This window comes from Mustela nivalis (assembly GCF_964662115.1).
Source record: "Mustela nivalis genome assembly, chromosome: 20".
NCBI lineage: Eukaryota > Metazoa > Chordata > Mammalia > Carnivora > Mustelidae > Mustela > Mustela nivalis.
In genome coordinates, this window is record NC_139039.1 from 26,369,387 (window position 1) to 26,383,653 (window position 14,267).

At 40.6% G+C, this 14,267-nt stretch overlaps 1 protein-coding gene and 1 long non-coding RNA gene across 14 annotated transcripts in view; one reads left to right on the top strand and one right to left on the bottom strand.

Moving 5' to 3' along the window:
- Positions 1 to 14,267, top strand: part of SORBS2 (sorbin and SH3 domain containing 2) — a 211,019-nt gene that overhangs the window by 25,283 nt on the left and 171,469 nt on the right. For 6 of the 13 annotated variants that reach the window (XM_082715664.1, XM_082715694.1, XM_082715685.1 and 3 more), the window contains exon 2: positions 7,328 to 7,468. The exons of 4 other annotated variants lie outside the window; for them this stretch is intronic. The gene's annotated coding sequence lies outside the window, so the exon portion shown is untranslated. The remainder of the gene's footprint in view (positions 1 to 7,327; positions 7,469 to 14,267) is intronic. 3 more of the 13 variants (XM_082715665.1, XM_082715689.1, XM_082715692.1) reach the window with 1 other exon arrangement.
- LOC309855428 lies at positions 6,539 to 7,328 on the bottom strand. Its single transcript, XR_014306798.1, has 2 exons — positions 6,861 to 7,328; positions 6,539 to 6,683 (listed from the first exon to the last, which is right to left on the bottom strand). It is a non-coding gene; the product is annotated as an uncharacterized lncRNA (long non-coding RNA).

Below are 14,267 nucleotides of genomic sequence, written 5' to 3' on the forward strand. Positions count from 1 at the left end.
CCTTGTAAAATTAGCTTTTATGGTCATAGTAATTAATGATGGAAATGTGCCATGAGCTATTGGGTTAATTCATTTTTTGAATGCCTCAGAAAAGAGATTTTTCATACTGCGCCTTGATGATTTCAAAGTGCTTTACAAATTTGAGAATATGTACAGAAGTACATCTGCAAACATTCTTATCTATAACAAGCATCCTTCTGCCCATGGTAGAAGAGAGGATCCCACAGCTTCTAAATATAGAACACAGACGTCAGCATATGTTGCTTAATGCCTTCTTCAGAACTTACTGAATCATTTGTTCAAAAAATATACATTAAGCACTTACTTTGTGCCAGCTGCAAATACAATATATGTGTGGGAAATACAGTGGGAAGGGAAAACAGGAGCTCATAGGCTAATGGAGGAGAAATACACTGATTGATCACAGAAATAAATGGAGCCAAGCCTGACACTCAAGGAAATGCAGAATATGATTGCTCAAGAGTTAAAAACATATGACCTTGTGTGGATCAGGGAAGCCTTCCTGGGGGAGGGGCACTTTGGTCAAAAGGTGCACAGCATCAACAGCTGAGCAGGGAAGGTGTTCCAGAGAGAGAGAACGGTGCATGCAAAAGGCCTAAATGTGGCCAATTCTAGGAGCTGAAAGACCAGAGAAGCTATAAGAAAGGAGCTAGAGGGTAGGTAGAGAGATGTAGGTGGAGATGTAAGAAAATCGTGCAGAGCTTTAAATAGGCCACTTTCAGAAGGCTTATCTTAAAGATTTTTATAGCATATTTAGCAACTGTTGCATATGCCTCAATTTTAATAGAATATAAATATCAAGAAAAGCTAAGTCATGGTTATATAAACAGCAGAGGTACTTCTTAAATATATGTGGGATTCAGAAGGCACATATAAAACCAATAAAGTTTTAACTAGAAAACGAAGTTTTAACAGGTTTTCAGAAGTTATTTCTACATAATCTCTCACATTTGCTAATAGTTCTTTGGCCATTCCTTAGCATTTTCACCTTATTCGGTGAAGTCCAGACCTAGATTGCATAATGACACATATGATGGCATGTCAGCTCCTAAAAAACATTCGCTTCTCTTCATTAACCACATGGTGAAATAATTGGATATGCGACTTGACAACTTTCAAACAATTACACCTGCTGATATCAATTATGAAAGAGATTGCCAAATGTAATTTATACACACTCAAACAAAAGCATAGATGACAGTGTTAAGGAGTTTATAGCCTGGTCCCTCTGCCTATGTTTCAGAGCACAAACATAGAGGGCTTGCATGCCTGGTCTGAAATCACCCAAGCTCCTGGGCTCGAGTTCCCCCCTCAGTGCTTTATTACTTACTCAGCTTTCAACATATGGAGGTTCCTGTAGATGGCCTGGCTATTTACTAAGTGTGTGATGCCGCCAGGCACCAACATTTTTATTGCAGATGCTTTACTTTGTTTCGTGTGGTAGAAGCAGACAAGCGTCAAAGATGTTATTACACTTAATCTAGCCCTCATTTTGCATTTCACATGCCTGATGTGGGGGTCCACCCCTTCCTTTAATCAGCATTATCTGATGTCTATAGTCTCTGTAGTATGAGACTCTGACTGCCTTTTCAATACATCTTTGAAACTCATGCCAGTATTTCAGGCAGCCTTGTTGCCCTTCTCTGAGCACTAAAATATTTGACTGAGAGAATGATACATTGTTCTCCTGGAATATTAGACAATGCTACTCAACTGACATGGGCCACTGAAGCCTTCAAACATTTATAGTATAACTTACTTTTCAAAGGACTTAAGGGGGGGGGAATGTAACCTAGAAAACAATATTCATGGGAAAAGTACATTCACTTCCTTCCTCCTGAGGTCCTCGCAAATAATAGGAAGTGACGAGGAACCAATTGAGAATTCTGAGTTCTCTCGGGAAAAAAAAATTAAACAACTCTCAAAGAAGCTTTCAAAATACATGTATTCAAGAGATCACTCACATAAAAGTCCCTGGAAATCACTGTGGTATCAAAAAAAAAATTACTAAACTTAACCATATTTGGAAACCTTCAGTTATTTTACCATATTTTAGGTGTTAAACCAGCAATAGCACTTAGGCTGTGCCAGACTTTTCTACCTTCTTTTCAGACAACCCTTTTAATGCTCACAATAATCCAGTGAAGTCCTAGGACAAAGGAGGAAACCAAGGCACAGAAAGGTGAAGTAATAGGCCCACGGTCACACGAATGTGGCAGGACCAGGATTCAAACCCAGACATATGGGCTCCAGACTCTCTATTCTTAAGCATTATTACACATTTTTAAGGTCTTCTGAAAACAACCAAATCATCAAGTGAGAAGGGAAGTTACAATGGTCTTCGCATAGTTGTCAGGAGTTTCAAATATCAGCAGTGTGGGTCCACGTTCTCCTTTACAGTGAGGATTTTATTTTTCTGAAGCCCTCTGGAGCACACAGTTGTTCTGGTACCACCTGAAAAAATGAGCAGTGGTTTGACAAACTGGGGAGATCATTCCAGATAAGGTGCTCACTTTCTTTAAAGGTGGAACGAAGGTGTGTTGAAGAATAACAGGTCTCTCTGCTCCAGAACACCGATCTGCCTCGTGGTTCTAACAACGGGGCGTTCCATGATTTATCAAGATTCTCTCTTGAGATACACATATCCTCTGGGACAGTTTGGTCTGTGTCAACTGTGTCTTAGCATAGAATGTTCTTAATTTGACCACTGCGTCGCTGAGAGCTGTCTCAACTTGTATTGCACACAATGGGAGGAGAGAAAGAAATGTACCACTCAACTGACTTCCAACACTTCTGCCCATTTTTTTCCCTCCTCATCTCTGGAAGATTATTGCAGATGGAGCTTCTGAAACCAGCCCTGGCTTTATTATTATTATTTTTAAAGATTTTATTTATTTATTTGACAGAGATAGATCACAAGTAGAGAGGCAGGCAGAGAGAGAGGAGGAAACAGGTTCCCCACAGAGCAGAGAGCCCGATGTGGGGCTTGATCCCAGGAACCCAGGATCATGACCTGAGCCAAAGGCAGAGGGGTTAACCCACTGAGCCACCCAGGCGCACCTCCCCCAGTCCTGTCTTTATAGAGAACTTAAGAACCTCTTTTAACATGGCTGCTGGTCCCACTCATGACTTATGTTACATTTTTTTTTTCCTAAGTAGGTCCTTCTCTTATTTTGGGGGCCTGCATCTCTGCTCGGAGAATGGCTGAGTGTTCTACTCCCTCAGAAACCAAGGCTTATCCAGTCTCCTTGCAACAACAAACCTGGGGCCCCTGGGGACTTGAGTCAGACTTGCGGAAGCCAAGGATGCTTCCTGCCCCTGTCTCCCCCTGCTGGCTGCAACACTCATCTACCCCATCGCTGTGTGGTTTCCACAAGCTCTGTTCTGTCCAAGTCTTGTTCTAGCACCTGACAGTCCCCAAACATCTGCTTCTCACCGCCCTTCCAGAATTTGTCTGGGTTTCTGGATCCTGGCAATTCTGCACCTGGTCTGAGGGTCCCACTACCCACCAAACTCAGTGCTCTCAAGTTTCTCTTGTTGTCTCAGTGCTCTTCCATTAGAATCACCTGGGGCGGGGCAGTTATTAGATATGTTAGATTCCAACCAGATTAGTTAAAGCAAACTCTCCAGAGGTGGGTCCAGTGTACTGATATTTTAAAAAGTTTTCCAGATAAGCCTCATATGTACCCAGGAATGAGTCCCCACTCTACAGTAGTTTCTCTCAATTTTCAATGTGCACACATATAACTTGGGGAGGTTTTTAAGATGTACTTGCTGGTTCAGTAGGTATGGGTGAGGCCCGTGATTTCACGTTTCCTACAAAATCCCAAGTGATCTTGTGATGACTTTGATGTTGGTCCATGGACCACTCTTTAAATAGGAAGGCTCAAGACTAGTGGGTTCTTAAAGTGTGGTTAAGAATCACTTGGGGAGGGCACCTGGGTGGCTCAGTGGGTTAAGCCGCTGCCTTCTGCTCAGGTCATGATCTCAGGGTCCTGAGATCAAGGCCCGCATCGGGCTCTCTGCTCAGCAGGGAGCCAGCTTCCTCCTCTCTCTCTGCCTGCCTCTCTACCTGCTTGTGATCTCTCTCTGTCAAATAAATAAATAAAATCTTAAAAAAAAAAAAAGAATCACTTGGGGAGGGGCGCCTGGGTGGCTCAGTGGGTTAAAGCCTCTGCCTTTGGCTCAGGTCATGATTCCAGGGTCCTGGGACCAAGCCCCTCATTGGGCTCTCTGCTCTGTGGGGAACCTGCTTCCTCCTCTCTCTGACTGCCTCTCTGCCTACTTGTAATCTCTGTCAAATAAATAAATAAAATCTTTAAAAAAAAAAAAAGAATCACTTGGGGACCTGTTAGAGATGCACAATTTCAGGCCTCTCCCCAAACCAACAAAACAGAAATGGGGTGGGATCCAGCAATCTGCGTATTAACAAGCCTTCCAGGTAACTGCTTTTGCTACAGTTTGAGAACCCCTGGCCAAGATGGTAGTGCACAACAGAAATATAATGCAAGATGCGTATTTAATGTAAAATGTTTTAGTTGTCACATTTTAAAAAATAAAATTAAACAAGTGAAATTAATTTGAACTAAACAGCTTATTTAACCTAGGATGTCTGAAATATTATCTTTTCAATATATAATCCATATAAAAATTAATATGATAGTTTGCATTCCTTTTTCTCATACTATGTTCAAAACTCAGTGTGCATTTTACAGTTACATGACATCCCGGCTTTGACTAGCCACATGTTAAGTGTTCAGTAGCCTCTACATCTACCATATTGGACAGCCACGTAGACTTACAACAGTGATAATAGCAGACATCAGTTGCTGATAAAAGTCATTGTAGATTGAGTGAGTAGAAAAGTCCAAATATGTTATCCTCTCTTTTTTAAAAATCCAAGTCCAACTTGGGCTATTCTGTGACATCCAGTCAGTCGAAAGGTGCTAACTGGGAGGCAGTTGGGACGGTTGGGATCACTGGGGAATGACATGATGGGACACGTGGCAACACGAGGCTTATGCTGAATGGAAGCAGTTAGCAGGCTCAGAACCTGTCCAACTGCAGACCAGGACCTAAAGTGACTAAGAATAGTCAAACATGAGGCAATGGGCTTCTCTCAGTGCTGGTGTGGAAAGCAGGCAGGTTGGAATTTAAAGATAATGGTTGACTTAGTAGTCTTCGTTTTATTAACTTCAGTAGTTTCTCAAGGACAGCTAGTTTTTAATGCATTTTTTTCATTATAAACTACTATACGGAGGAAAAGGTAAAAACTATTAAAAAGAATTTCTATCTGAGGCTAGCATTTGCCAGCCTTACAATCTATCATTTTTGACCAAGTAAAGTGTGTATCTTCTTTTTAAATGGACAGGCATTTAAGACATAGTAAAGTGTGACCATTTAAAATAAGTGAATAGAAAAATCCATGATCCTATAGAGATCTCCTAAAACTCTGCTATCCATTTTTTAAAAAATACTTTTATTTATTTATTTGGCAGACAGAGATCACAAGTAGGCAGAGAGGCAGGCAGAGAAAGAGGAGGAAGCAGGCTTCCTGCTGAGCAGAGAGCCCGATGCGGGACTCGATCCCAGGATCCTGGGATCATGACCTGAGCTGAAGGCAGAGGCTTTAACCCACTGAGCCACCCAGGCGCCCCTCTGCTATCCATTTTTAAAATAAAGTTACTCTTATTTTAAAAGTTTTAATTAGCTATTTCAAACTTAAATAATAGTTCTTTTTTAATATCAATTCAAAATTTAAACCAACAAATTTTAATTTAATTTAATTTTAATCTAAGTCTAGGCTAGCTGAAGGATTTCACTATCTTATCACACCTGAAAAAGCAGTCATGTAACCGTTTTTCTTTAGAGATCATGCATAATCCTCAGTATTTTCTATCATCAGTTGTAGTGTCTTTCTTTAATTGCAAAGAAACAATTGGATCTGATCTGAGCCTCTAGTAACCACCCTTCCTAACATTCATTATAAAATACATCCAGGTCGTTTCCACTCTGGGCTAAAGAAGGATCAGAGAATCTTCTCCCACTTCCTCTTAGCTCTCAGCAGTACTTTCTCACTGTTGATGCTCCTCTATGTTACAGGAGTAGGGAGATGAAAGAATTCAGGGGTTTTACCTACATGGATTCAAGGCTTTTAATACTTAACTATGTTTCCTTGGGTAGGAAGGAACAAATTTCCTTCTACGGGGTGTTGTACAATGTAGAGTAAACCACAGAAGCCAGAAGTTGGTCTGATGACCACCCATCGTGTATCTTCCTTCAGTCACAGTAGTAAGAAATCCTGATCTCCAGTCGCTAAGGTTTGAAGAGATCCTCATGTGAAAAAGAAGCCATCAAAGATTACAACATAGACTCTTTATCCTTGCTGCCTCTCTGTGCTATACAGAGGCAAGGACAATATTTTGTCCCACTATTGTATTCCCCGAACATGTGACAGAGAGGAGGCTCAGAAGTATTTGCCTCATAAAATGCTGAATGAAAGAAGGCACAGAACACCCAGATCTTAATTTACAATTCTAGAAACAAAGGGAAGGCGCAAAGTCTGCTACTCATTGCTGGCGGCCCAATCTGAATCACTTCTTTGGAGGCAGAAGTAGGGGATCCGTGTCTGTCTCATCGTGTCACTGAATGGTCCCCAGTCTCTGCCAACAGATAAGAAATGTCAACAGCTTAACCCAGTAGCTTTCAAAAATAGCATAGTTGATGAAAATGGAAATTTAGGTGCGTGCTAGAAATAAACCATTTGTCTTCAGTCTTAAGAAGGATAGGGTGAGAACAGATATTCCTCAGAGAGTTCTAAAATATTTTTTAAGACCCACCTAAGTGAGGAAATGTCCGAAGAAACCTCTTCCCTCTCAAGAAGGCACACATAGTCCATCTTAGTGTCAACAAATCAGGTTAAGTCATTCTGGAAACTTGAGGATTATGGCCAGGCACTGTGTTTCCTTAAGATTTCAGTCAAGATTTTTTTTTTTTTTGCTGTCATTTCCAATAGCGCTGGCAGTTTTCCCCCAAATTTAAATGAGTAGTTGTACGGTGAACCAAGTTGTTGTGGGTTTCCTGGTGCGTGCACCCCCCCCCCACCACCACCACGTGGGGCAAGGGGGAGGGAGGTGGCCACTCAGGCACGGCTTTTTCGTCCCTTTGCAGACAACTCCGGCTGCTGTGAATACTGAAAATAGCTCAAATGCTCTCAGAACAGTAGCACCACCCAGCAGCTGGGATTCTTTCCCTCTCTTATTTGCCTTCTCTCTTGCCTTTTTTTTTTTTTTTTCTTCCCCTTCAGACACTTGGATTGGACTTAATCTTAAACCTCTGGAGTTCAAGACCTTTTAAAAAGGGCTAAATAAACAATCTCTACATGTAAAAGGCCACTGACTCCTACTTCCTCTGTTGAGAGCAACTGTTGAACCCCAGCTGCCTGTAGGTAAGATTTTTATTCTGGAATTATTTAATTGGTTTATGATATGTTTAGGACGAAGGTCTTTTCAATAACTTATTTCTGGTGAGAATAAGCGGAGGCTGCCAACGATCTCCAGGTAAATACGGGGTTCCCGACTATAGCAGGGGCATCTGTGCATTTTTATGATTGTGTTTTACTTTTAATACCAGCTCTCTGTCACGTCGACCCCTCTACACACACACACACACACACACACACACACACACACACACACACACACACACACACACACGCCTGGGTCTGAGCCGCATCGGAACTCTAATTAACCTGCCTGTCAGCAGTGAGGGGGGCTCCCAGACAACATAATTCTGTTGTTTAGACTGTTTTACTTATTTTTAACTTTCTCACGGCACCGAGAGATAAAAAAAAAAAAAAAAAAAAAAAAGAAGGAAACGCTTACAACCACCTGAGCAAAGAAAATGTTATAGTTGCTCTTTAAGGACAGTGAGACAGCTCTATTTTGTTTGTTTTTTTCGTCACTGGTTTGTGGATCGCGAGGGCAGAATTCGAACAGCTTTTTTTATTAGTGTGTTTCATTTTTTGTACGCTCCCAGCACAATTCAGGTGACTCAGTTTTGAAGATGCCTTACCTAGCCAAAGGTCTTCTGCTAGCAGGTTTCTCTCATGTTGACAATACAATATTTCAGTGAGGTTTCTGTGCCTCTCCTTTCCTCCTCCTCATGCTCACACTTGACATTTTGCAAAGTACTTTGATCTGTGGACTTTAACTTCAAACACAGCATTTACTTTGATTGTGGGTATTTACTATGGTCAGTAAAAAGTCTTTTTTTGTTTTTGGGGGGTTTTTTGTTGTTGTTGTTGTTGTTTGTTTAATGCTTTTATACCATTTCCCTTAAAGAATCTATTGGGCTTGGTTTTTCCCCCATTGATGATGTCTCAGGTTAACCCCCAACTCAAAGAAAAAGACTTTTCTATGGCAAGGTCTCTCATCATATAGACTTTATGACTATGCTGCAGATCTGTGAACACCGCAAAGGCTGGTGTGTACAAAGTGACTCTCAACCTCTCCTTTGATTGCTCTCTCTTGCCTCAGAATTACAGTGTGCCTTGGGGCCTAATGTAGCTTTTTTCACATGGCCACTGAAATCCCTGGAATTTAAAGATTCTTGTCTCCAAAGAAGTTTATTGGTATCTCAGGCCACATGGCAAAAGAAAACATGCATTTTAAACACACTGTGATTGTCTGGATAGCTATTTTTAAAAAATGTAAAAGAAGAAAAATTAAAAGGAAAGAAAGGAAAGAAAATTTTTAAAGAGGAAAACTGGGTGGGGGAGAGTGGTAAGAAAACAAAACAAAACAAAACAAAACAAACAAACAAACAAAAAAAAAAACCCAAACCAAAACAAAACAAAAAGCTTTTGTAGCCAGAAGTTTTTATGCCGGTGAAACTTTGGCTGAATGAGGGATAAGAAATTTTTATAAACAAGTGTATTTCCTAAAATAGGCAAAGTGGAGTCCTCTTTTGCCATTCAATAGACTTTTAAATGTTCCCTTTACTTTAAAGAAAATTCATGGGTTGATTACACTGGTTTGTTATTTTCCAAGTCCTCTGCTAGAGCGGAGGTTGGCGTCCCGTGGCACGCTGCCCGCCGCTAGCTGGGCTGCACATTAGGAGTAGAATGAGCCTAACTAATCCTGTCAGGAGACTGTTTCGGTCCCCGCCAAAGACTGTGGCTCCTTACAGCCGGCCCAGTCTGCTCTCTGCACCCTGCACCTTGCTAAGAAAGCAGGAAGCAAGTGGCCACAGGACGAGTTTCCAGAGGGGTGGAGCTCTGGAGAATGCTCTGGGAGAGGTCACTTTCAGAGGAGGCATCAATGCAACGTAATCTCTAGAATTTGAATTTAGTAGGAAAACCTAGAGATGTTCAGTTAGCCTTTTTCTTTTTTTAAATTTCCAAAAGTTGGACATTTAATTGTTACCTCTTCCCTTGCAAATCTGTATTCTAAGGCCTATATTCATAATCACATTCCTGCGTACAGTCAACATTTTAAAGCCTCTGACTATTTTGAGCAAATGTTTCACTGCTTCCTGGGGCCTTTGGGGGTCTAGAATTTTCTCCCCCTTAGTGCGGGGAAGCCTTGATTTGGCATAGCTGAGGGCAATACGAGTTTAGCTGGAGAATGCAGCAGTACCACGATGACATGGGTGTGGAAGAAGACAGTCATTCCATTCTCCAGCAAGTCATCTTTTCCTGCTTTGTCATTGTTGTGGGGTCTGTTTGGTTGTTTCCCTTCACCCTTTAATTTTACTCTGAAGCTTTGGGTTGTTTGAATGTGAAACTCAAGGTGAGAGCCAGCCAAAGCCACTGAGTTTCACACAGGTTCCACATGAAAGAGGCATTCTACTCAGCCTTGCTCGAAACTTGGCCCCCGCTTCACCAGAAGTTTCATGAATGTCAGTGAGCCTCAATTTGAAACATAATCCCAAACCTGGTGACTTCCGGTGACTTTGAGGCCTTATTGTATATGTAGAGACTCTGTCAAACAGAGACATCACTTATTTTCATATCTTCTAGTGTAATTCATGTGTACACACATTTCCCCCCCACTAAACTCTCATTATTCTATGATATTTTAAGGCCAGGTTCAATCCTAATATGAATTTTTATAGCCGTGGTATTTAAACATTGGCAAAGAAAAGTCTGCATTTTAAATTCCAACACGGTCTGAACCACAGTGGTGTGAACATGTTGGTATAATTCAGCTGAAGGAAGGAAGTCCCAGGAGAGTCATGGAATGTCTTTCTTTGCTTAAATATACCTCTGTGCTCGTGAGGAACAAACAGTAACATTTTGTCCAGGTCTATCCGTTTGACAGTATGCCTTTTGTTCCCTTCCAAAGGTGGTGTCAAATATATTGGTGGAAAAATAATAAACTTCCAGATTTTTTTTTTTTTTTTGCTTGTTCAACTGATACACTCATAGGGAACATTGCAAGCATTGAAAAGTTTAGTACTATTGCTTGTAATGTAACTTATACGGAGAATAAAAGAGTACTCAGCAGAGTCCATTTCCTTCAGAAAAGCTGGGTGACCTAGAGCTGATGTGTGTATTAACAACAGTGAGACAGAGCAGGGTTGTAGAGGGCTGTGTGTGTATGTGTGTGTGCTGAGTGGGGGAAATGGGGGGGTAGAGAGGAAGAGAGGACTCGTGAGCTTTGTTCAGCAAATCTGTCACATCTAAAACAAAAAAATACTCAAGCCTAGGATCTGAAAACCTTCCTTTATTTTGTTGATCCTATAGATATGTATTGGCCGAACACTGAATTTGGGACAGGGGACACATTATTTTTCTCATTAAAAATACCAAGGATTACATTCTGATCATTAGGACTCCGGAAATTGGAAATAATCCCTAAAAAAATATGACCCGTTAGGCGACCTACATAGTTGTAGATGAACTTGCAGGAGCCAGTCTCTGGCTCCTGTGACCATTACAGAAGCTAAGGCACCCAGAGAACTAAGATTTGATGTCTTTCTATCAGCTAGAGGATTTCTGAACTCTATGAGGGATTTTCATAAAAGTAAATGTATGACCTCGTGAAAGATTTGACAAAATTTATAAGGTTTACAATTATTCTTTGAATATTTTGTTATCTTATTCTCGATACAAATAAGCATTTTATTAAAGATACAGTTTGCATGTTTAGCAGGTGATGTTCAAAGTGACTATAATTAATTCCATACTGAATAAGACATTTGAAAAGCTGACCATAACAGAACTCGGAGACCTTGTATGTAGGAGCTGCATTTTAACACTGACTTCACTATTCATAATGTGCCATATATGATTTTGTGATCCCAAAACTAATACAACAGAGCAGAGGAGAGAAAGGTGCCCCGAAGGAGGTGTAGAGGAACCAACCAAGAGGAAACAACCCAGGACCATACTCCTAGGGGTTCTCCCTAGACACATCATGGTACAAAGAGTTGACATTTTGAAAACTACCCTCCATAATAAAATAGAAAAAAGGGAAGGATAAAAATACCAGGCAGAAAATAACCATCAGATTTGTGCACATGCAAATGTTTCTTTAAATCATGAAAAGACCTTCTTTCAAGAGTGACCTCACTAGGGTGGCCTGGGTGGCTCAGTCAGTGAAGCATCTGCCTTTGGCTCAGGTCATGATCCCATGGTCCTGGGGTCTGGCTCTTGCTCAGTGGGAGTCTGCTTCTCCCTCAGTCCCTACCTCCCCATCCTCGCTACTCAGGCTCTCTCTCTCATAAATAAATAAAATCTTAAAAAAAAAAAGGAATGACTTCAGTAGTTATTTAAGAACACAAAAACCAGTCACTTAAATCTTCTCTTGTGCTTACTTAATTATAAGAAAAATTGACTCCATGTAGTACTTACCCATTGTTTAAGGATATATTATTATAGCCCATATTTATACTACTACATTAGTTTTCTTAAAAAAAAAAAAATTAGTGCCAGCGATAGATATTAGTGATAGATGATGATGGGGCCCGTCTTGATAGGTCCTGATAGGTCAAAGAGGGTTATTGACCTGAAGCAGATAAAACAATCATTTCCAGGAAAGTCATCATTCTCTACCTAAGTTTTTTTTTTTTTTTTAAAGATTTTATTTATTTATTTGACAGACAGAGATCATAAGTAGGCAGAGAGGCAGGCAGAGAGAGAGAGGAGGAAGCAGGCTCCCTGCTGAGCAGAGAGCCCGATGCGGGGCTCGATCCTAGGACCCTGGGATCATGACCTGAGCTGAAGGCAGCGGCTTAACCACTGAGCCACCCAGGCGCCCCTCTCTACCTAAGTTTTTATTTGTTATTTGGATATTATAATTTTCTGTGAAATAGAGTAGTGTTTTAAATAATGCTTTAATAATTATATACCAAAACACCACGAAGATCTTAAGGCCTTCTCTTGGATAAGATGGATTGTCAAAAGAATATGGGCATTTCTTGTAGGGTTAAATGCAGACTTCTGTCAGGGGATAGTCAGCTCTCCTTAGCAATACTCTCATCCTGGGATTTATCCTGGGGAATCATGGAGTAGGAAACACCAGGGGCCCTCTACAGCATTCCTGTACCCATTAGGAAGTGCAGCCGACTTGGGCCACTGGCTAATGTCAGGGTGGAGATGGGAGGAGGAGACTCCCCTTTCCTCTGCTCTTGGGCAGAAGGCCTTTCTGAGTCTCTTGGTTCAACTCTTCTTTTTTTCTTTTGTCATAGTTCTTTTCTATATTTCCTTTTCTCTTTTTCCAGGAGAAACCGAGGTCTTCCCTGTAAATTTTGCCATTCTTGAGTCATTGGAGAAGGAAAAAGTCCAAGGGAGTTAGCTCTGGGGGCTATGAGATTCATACTCATTCCAAGGCTGGCCCATGGCCCCCTGAGCTGGGAGAGCATTTGCATGGGTGCCATAGCTAGAGCTGTGTTTAACTCTTGAATAACTCATAGTAGGATAAAAATAAAGTAGATATTATTGGGAGGGAAACAAACCATAAGTGACTCTTAATCTCACAAAACAAACTGAGGGTTGCTGGGGCGGGGGTGGGGGGTTTGGGAGAAGGGGGGTGGGGTTATGGACATTGGGGAGGGTATGTGCTATGGTGAGTGCTGTGAAGTGTGTAAACCTGGCGATTCACAGACCTGTACCCCTGGGGATAAAAATATATGTTTATAAAAAAATAAAAAATTAATAAAAAAAAAGAAATAAGAGAAAGCATTACTACTAAAACAAAAATAAAAGCTTATTAAAAATATATATATATATTTATAAAAAATAAAAAATTAACAAAAATAAAATAAAATAAAGCAGATATGAGGGAGTACTTTCAGGTCAAAACACAATATCCACTCTTTTAACCAAACTGTTTATTTTACAACAATTTTAAATTTCCCAAAAAATTGTGAAGATCGGACCAGAATTTCCATATATGCTACACCAAGTTTCTCCTATTATTAATATCTGACAGTAATGTGGTAACTTTGTTACAATTAGTGGACAATTACTGATACATTATTATAAAGTCCATCCTTTATTCTTACTTCCTTAATTTATACTTCCTGTTCTTCTGTTCCAAGACCCTATCCAGAATGCTGTATTACATTTAGTCATCATGTTTTCTTAGATTCCTCTTGACTGTGAGAGTTTATTACCCTTCCCTTGTTTTCGGTGACCTTGATAGCTTTCAGGAGTACTGGTCAGGTATATTGTAGAACATCTTAACATTAGAATTTGTCCAATGTCTTTCTCATGATCAGATAGGGATGTGGTTTTGGGAAGAAGGCCACAAAGGTAAGGTGCCGTTCTTATCACATCAAAACAAAGGCACATACTATCAACATGAGGTATCACTGTTGATGTTGACCTTGATCACCTGGCTGAGGGAGTGTCTGTCGGGTTTCTCCACTGTAACATTACTCTTTCTCCTCCTTTCCTTACTGTATTCTACCAGAGGCAGTAACTTCATGCACCTCACACTTAAGGAGTAGGGAGTTACATTCCTCTTCCTGATGGAATATCTACATAAATTATTTGGAATTCTGCAAGGAGACTGTCTGTTCTCCCCAGCTTCTTTAAATTCAATCATTTGTATCAATACAAACACATGGATGTATGTTTTATAGTTTGCATTACAATCTGATACTGCTTAAGTAAAGTAGCTGCTCAAACTGCTCAGCAAATTACTGTAGCTGTAGCCATGGGCACCTCTTATGGGAGGCTGCTATGCTTTCTCTTTCTTTTAAGATTGTATTTATTTATTTGAGAGAGAGTGCATGAA